The following is a 7,508-nucleotide window of genomic DNA, read 5'->3' as shown; positions in this document are numbered from 1 at the left end:
CCACTCTCAACCCACTCAATGCAAGCACAGGGTATGTGAATGCCTAGCCATTTCGTGCCTCGTGCCATTTCTCCCTGGGATGGAGCGAGCAGTACCACTCCTAAGCTCGCCCGTGCGCGCATATCATAGGATGCCTTGGAGCTCCCCACTGCGCAAACTAACAAGCGCTGCTTCTAACCCATTTGTCCCCGTCCACTCTCCGTCCCCCAATGCACGCAGCAACTGTTCCGAGCCTTCAGCGTCTTTGCACCGGTGCCACCAATGCCAACCGGTAGCTATCAAGACACCCTCCGACGTGTGGGCGCGCGGGCAAAACACACCGCGTGCTTTCGTTTCCCAAGGGATCTTGAGCGACCGAAGGCGGGAAGGCTCCATCCCCCCAACACGCAGAGGGCTTCAGCCCCGCCTCTTCGTGAACTGGGCAGCCCCTCCTTACCCTACACGGCCAAGCAGCAGCATGTCCCTCAGTAGTCTGTAAACGGCCCTTCTCCTAGCCGCCCCTCTCTACTGCCCCCCCAGCTCAATCGCACCTTCTCTCCCCTTCTGCCCCATTCTCCCATGAAAAAGACCTTCTAGTTCCCTCCCACCACTCCACGCGCACGCAACCCTGCCCGCCCCATCTGTCGCGCTCGTCAAGTTTGGCGCTCCTGTCTTGTCCCCCCCCCCTTCCTCGTCACTCCCTCCGCACTAGTTAGTGTTGCCGCGATTTCTGCTGCCGCCGCTGCGGCCAGCGACAGGACAAAGGCACATTAACACGTGATGGCTACTGAGCTTCATAAATGGGACCAGGAGGAAAAGAAGGGGTGTGCGACGCGAGGCAGGCTGTTAAGAAGGACGTCGGGCAAGCCGCAACAGTAGCAGCAGTAACAGCAGTGGAGGAGTGGGAGGAGGACCACGCTTAGGGGAGGGAAGGTGGGCGCAGCTTCTTTTTCTCCCAGTGTGGCAGGAACAGTGCCGAAGAGGACCACATGGCGAGGGACGCGAACGGCAGAGGCCGGCGCAAGCCCTGACTGGCCGAGAGAAACGGGGAGCGACTCTCTTCTATCACCTTCCTCCTCCCCTTGCTCCCCAGCAGCAGCACCGCCTTCTTTCCCCCACCCCTCCCTGTCCAACCTCCCCTCTCCGCCCCTTAGTACCGCTTGGCGGAGAAGCTTGCCCCGCTCCCCGCTGAGGGTTAGCCTTGGAGCAGCGCCTCTCACTAGTCGGGCGGGAGGATCCGTCAAAGAGAGCACGAGGCGTGCAAAGCTGAGCCAAGAAGACCAGCGCTCTCTCTTTTTTCCTCCTCTCATCCGAGGGACCTGCAACAGACAGTGCCATGTGAATGTCGAGAAAGGTAAGGAAGGGCGCGGAGCTTGGGGCAGCGTGAGGGCTGTTGGTTGGGTCGGGAGACACAGGGTGGCCGGGTATCTCTTCCACGGTTGTACATCAAAAAGGGGAAACTAGGGACCCGCGCGGCTGTCGTTCTGGCTCTGCGTGCAAGAGCTCTGATTGAAATTAAGACACGTCCGCCCATTATAGTTCCATCCATGGAGTCGTGATGCACCGGATTAAGGGGCGAGCCCCTTTAAAGATGAGAATCTCGCTGGACTCTAATCAAGGTGCTAGTTCCCCGTGTTACTCTCGGCAGGCGTAAGTCACTTGAGAGCAGTCCACATACAGCTGGAATCGATAGCAAAATCTCCACGGATTTCATTGTGTATGGACTGTACTCTTGGATCCCAATCATAAACAAACGAATCGGTGGAAGTTGCTCCCAAGTAGCGTTATCTGGAATGCCGATAAATATGAATGCATGATCTATTTTCCTTTGCAAACATTTAGTATAGACAGCTCAAGTAGTTTATGCGCCTGTCACAGATAGCCAGTGATCTCTCTCTCTCTCTCTCTCTCTCTCTCTGAGTGCTTGTGTTTATATATACTCTCCCACTCACTCATTTTCTAAGCACTATTTGTATATCGTCTGTATTGTAGCTATGGCTCTAAGCACATATAATCATTCATGTATAGTACCAGAGGTACTCTACACTCTAAAACCAGGCAATTTTACGACATAGAATCAATGTACACATCTGTTTAAATAATTGTCTGAAGCAGAAATTCAGAATAATTCATTAGGGTTTTTATAAAACCCCACTGCACCTGATGAACCAGGAAAGTTTTTTTGTGTGTGTGTGTTTTGCAGCCCCAAAATCTAAATTCCTACACTAATGCCCTTGGTTAAGGGATGAAAATAATCAGTCTGCAACCATACAAGAGCATTAATAAATCCTACCTCAATGTGAACAGTCATTATATTAATTAGTGATTAAGGGGAGAGTCCTTTATGGACACAGAGGCTGAGACCTCAGCTTCACCCATTTGAGATTAAAATGGCAAAGGGGTATTTATCTGGCTTTCAGATGGCTTGCTAGGTTTTGTCATGTCTGTTGTTAGTGTGCCATTGTGTGATAGCACCATTGCTAGATGTTAGACCCATTAACAAAATCAAGGGATTCTTAAAATAGTCAGAATTTTGTAGATGCTGGGGGTGGGTGGGTTTCTTTGCGTATGGCAAATGGTGTACTTCTCTCTTCTTTCCTTCATATTACAAGTACAATTGGTCTGATCTAGAAGCAATCAGGGCAGTGTGACTATGTAATAAGGCAAGACTGAGCAGATGGAATATTTATTTTCTCTCAGTTTTTCTTCTTTTGTTAATGGATATGATCTTAACAGAGAAGGGAATCTGACAAGACTAGTAGATGCTAAAGACTGCAAGTTTTATGGTTAATATGCATTCATTCTTCTCCACACAGAACCTTTCAGAGCAGTCAACCTTCTAGGTTCCCATAGGACTTTGTCTGACGTAGAGAGTTTCGTCTTTAATCCAAACCCTTTGGTGATTAATAATGGAAGACATTGTTATTGATTTTTCCTGTATTATTTCTTCTTTCTCCCCTTACATCCTCCTTTCAAACTCCCAACAGTTAAGATTTTAAATAGCAGGAAAAAGCTATTGTAGTTTTTTGTACACTGGTGGTTGTCCTGGATGCTCAGTGAGATGGTTATGCAGAGATGTCCAGTGAGGTATGAACAGAACAAAACACTGAGCATCTACTAGCATCTAAATATTTGACACACACACCCAACCTGATAAACTGAAATACAAGAAGTAAGGAGTGGTTAAACCTTGGTGTTATGCATCAGGTATTTTGACAAACAAACTCTTCTTTGGGTGGGTTTCTATGAAAGTCACAAACTAATCTACAGTGAAAACCTTCCAGGACGAGGTATGTATCAAGCCTTAGATAGCATGATGCTCTTTGACACGATTTTACTGATATTAATTAAATCAAAACTATGCAATAGTATTAGAGGATGAATGCTATTGCCTTGCTTTGAACAATACTATAAATTTTACTTTAATGAAATAATATTTCTTGAGCATGTAATATGACTTACATGCCTCTTGTGTAGTTGCTTCCAAAACATCTAGGGAAATGTATGACAGTTATCCAGATCTGAAAAAAATCTCTTTTAGGGGTTAATTGTATATGCTAAGAAATAATTGTACTAAGTTTTATTTATTGTATTGTTATTTTTAAAATAAGCTTAAATATGGTCATGGGTTGTTCTCACTCTTTCATTATGTTCTTCCAATGTGATTGTTCTTTGCCTTAACTGCAGAACAAGCACCTCTCTAGGCTGTTTATATTATGGCTATTGTTGTTTGGCCTAAAGAACATGGCCTGAGAAACATCCTTAAAAATACAGTTAACAACATTTAAGTAATAAGATTGTTAACACTGCATCAGTTAGCTGAGCATAGCTTATTATTTTTCCACACACTATACATAATAGAATTACACAGATTTGCCCTTTTCTGCTTAAGAAGTTAAAAAAACACCAACAACTCCCAATTAGTATGATGATAGCTTATGTCATGCAGCAAGTGTAAACTTACTAGAGGAGAGAAAGCATGAACATCTAATTAGTTTAAAGCCAAATATGTACACTTTAAATTGCATTAGCTTGAAATTAGTTTTGTAGCAAAAACACACCTAGGGTCACCTTTTAGAATATATTGGGATGAGATGTAGGATGTTTTGAATAAAATTATCTTGAACTGAATGTATAAAACCAATAATTTAATTTCAAACCTAATGAGCATTGAAAAGGAGAAAAACTGTCCAGGTATATAGGGATGTTTTCCATTAATGTCATCATCAAGCTTCTGTGACACCTCAAATATATCAGAAAGTAATTAAAAAATCAAAGTTAAAAAAACCCCTAGATTATGAGTAATTTTCAGCATTGGTTATACTCATTGTAGTAGACTTACTGAATTCAATGAACTTAAGTAATTTAAGATTAAATGATCTACTCTATGACTAATGTTGGCTATCACCCTTTGTAAGTAAGAATGGAATCCTAAACACACTTACTTGGGAATAAGTTCAATTTCAGATAAAAATCCATAGAATTGCCCCACAAGAGTATGGTGTCTTTGATCTTAGCTGCTGTTCTTTAAATAATTATATTGGTTCAGTAGCATAAAGGACATCCTTAAGAGTGTTGATACTTTACTTAATAGATTATGTGTCCCAAGAAAAGTTTGTCTTTCTGTTTCTGAATTCAGATTTCTAATTTGGCAGTTGAAGTCTTCCTATTTTCATATATGATTTAGCTTTGATGAAGAAAGCTCAGACTGAAGTCAAATTGAAATAGTCAGTGCTGAAACTTTGAGTACTAGTCTCTTTGCATTTAAGCAGGGTTTAGTAAAGAGATTAAACAAGGAAAAATCCTAGACAACATATAATATATTCTCCAAGGTATGGCCTGAAGGAACATGAGACTAATTTTTAAAAATAAAATACTTACTCTAAGAATTATAGTTTAAAAAATTTCTGATTGCACAAGTCTATAGCACTCACTTACTCCCACGCATCTTCACTAATTTCTTATGAGGAAAGTTTTTTTCCCAAAAATCTAAAAGATTTATGTACTTTTCAAAGCAACTGATTCTATGAATTTTCTGCAACAAATCAATCATACTTCAAAGCTTCTTTAGAATTCATTTTTGCCCTTTTAGGTAGGGGCCTTTTTTGATCCCTCTTCTTTGTTCATGGTTATATTATTAGTTTTAGAAACTGTTCACTTTTAGAAAGATGTGGTTTGAAGCAAGTCCTCCATTTCTTTAAAAAGTCATATACAAAAAATAAACAACCACGTAGTCAAATGAAAACTTGGGTTTTGTTTTTTCATTTTTTGCAACACAGACATTGTACAACCAACTGATGCAAGCAACCCTCATACTGGGATATGGCAAGGTTTAAAGCAACGGTACAGATGGACACAGAGGGCTGAGAGAAATAGATCCTTATAGCTATAACAATACTACTCTTGTTTTCTTATTTGTAGTGAACTGCATGCCAGGATCTTGTACACTAGAACAGTTTTGCAAATGTGCCAAAGCAGGCCTAAAATGGCATTATATTTTCATTACTAAGATAAGCTGTGATAAAATTTAACCTGCTCTACTTTTATACTGCAGGCATATTTGATGCTAAGAATGATGAGTCTCTAAGACTGCAGTCCCTTACACACTTATATGGAAGTACGCTCTACTAAAGTTAATGGGACAAATCTGACTAGGCTTGGTTAGAATTGCACTGTAAGGCTGCAGCCCTATACTGAATTACCTGGGAGTAAACACAGCTGAATTCAGTGGGACTTTCTTATATAGAGTTATAATTGGGTGTATATAGTTGCACTTCAATGAACACCTGATCTCAGTAGATAAAAATATGTAATGTGATATTACTGAAATCTGTAATCTGAGCAGGTGTTTCTATATAAATGTTTGGGTAATTGTTTTATCCAAAAGTTTAGACTTGTAACCCAGAAGAGCTTTTTGGAAATCCTCCTTTCTTGCATCCACAGAGAATACAGTTAGAAACAAACACATTTTATATCTATGCAGTTTCATATTTTTGGTAATAAAAGCGCCTTTATTTTGCTCCATTCTCAGATGTGAGCAGGATGAGATCCATGTTTTTTAGTATGTTCATTCTGTGCAGGCTAACCAGATATAATAGATATCTAGGCATGTCTATCTTTATTGGTTGTGTAGGGAATTTCAACAGTACAGTTTGTCATATAATGCTGCAGGGGTGAGAAAAGCTGCGACTACCTAAATTCCCCCTCCCACACAATTATTGAAGGCTAAGGAACCCTGTTGTCTTTTGCATCTGATCTGTTGGCATATTGGTAATAAACAAATTAGACAATATCTTCTGAATATCAATGTTATTCATTTAAAATGTTAGAGGAAAAAGCCATACCAAAGATGTAATATTTTGCATGATCGAGAGACGTCCTTATATGAAGCAGTCATGTATATGGAGTTAGTCATGTTTACTAGAAAGACTTCAGTAGATGATGCTGATTAAGTAACACTATAAAAATCTTATTTTAGCCCAGATGGAGTAAATTTTCACACCTGCATTTTAGGAAAGCTTGCAGAGTTTTTCTCCCCTTGATGACAATGTGAAATTAGTAAGGAAGCATTATTTTTAGCCACGTCTGCCTGTTTTTAACATAGTGTGTTCATGGGGTAGATTTACTATATCCACCATGCTAAGAAAATTATGGAAGATTTATTTACAGTGGATTAGATCCAGAAATCCCATGAGCTAGAGTAAGGGAGGAGGTGGATTTTGCTGATTCCTCCTTCTCTTTGCAGCCTCCTATGCCCCCCGAAAAGCTGCTCTGGAGGGAGGTAGGGCATGGGCTTCACAAGTAGGTGGAATAAGCAAAACAACCTCTTCCCTTTCTCCAGTGGGACTTTCTGCTGAATCTTAGTCCCTTCTGTGAACAGACGGAGCCCTTCCACTTGGATCAAACTTGGAGAGCAAATTTGCATATACTTGCAATGGCGTAATCTTGAAGGAGCCCTTTCTACCTATCCCTCCTTTTACATTCCCTCTTTTTAGAAAGTTGTGTGAGCTTCTCATATAACAGTTATTCCAGATAAAAAAATATCTGGCATATATTAAAACACATCTGATATTGCTGAGCTTCATTATCAGCACCTCAGCATCAAAAATTTGGATTTCGTTATACCAATAACTACTCCAACATTTGTAAGCTTTTCATTGCTCATTTGAGCTGAAACAATAGTTGTGTTTTATATGTGTGTGTGCAGAGTGAGTTATGTACTTGTTTAGCATATGGAAATGCATTTTTACATTAAAAATATTTTTGAAATGTCAGCTTACTACTTTGGCATCATCCACATTTTCTTATTCTTAATAGTATTATCCACTATAATTCACTCTTTTTATAGAAGCAAAAGCACCTGCACATTTTCAAAGCATGCACCGCTGCCAAGCAGTCTGGTGTAGTACCTTAATACTCTAGGAAGTATCCGTTTCAGCAGTTAATTTCTTTCCCTTAGGGTATGTATCCGAAAACTTATTTAACTTGAATTAAACTTTGAAGAGAGGCATAAAACATCATCTTGAGAA

General features: G+C 40.5%; 1 protein-coding gene across 1 annotated transcript in view; it reads left to right on the top strand.

Annotated features, from left to right (window-relative positions):
- The first annotated feature begins 794 nt into the window (after positions 1-794).
- The window catches only part of CNR1 (cannabinoid receptor 1), a 44,280-nt gene continuing 37,566 nt past the window's right edge, over positions 795-7,508 (top strand). Inside the window, exon 1 of the mRNA XM_061623296.1 lies at positions 795-1,333. The gene's annotated coding sequence lies outside the window, so the exon portion shown is untranslated. The remainder of the gene's footprint in view (positions 1,334-7,508) is intronic.

The sequence above is a fragment of the Rhineura floridana genome, chromosome 4 (genome assembly GCF_030035675.1).
Source record: "Rhineura floridana isolate rRhiFlo1 chromosome 4, rRhiFlo1.hap2, whole genome shotgun sequence".
Lineage (NCBI taxonomy): Eukaryota > Metazoa > Chordata > Lepidosauria > Squamata > Rhineuridae > Rhineura > Rhineura floridana.
This window is presented reverse-complemented; position numbering and strand designations above follow the sequence as displayed.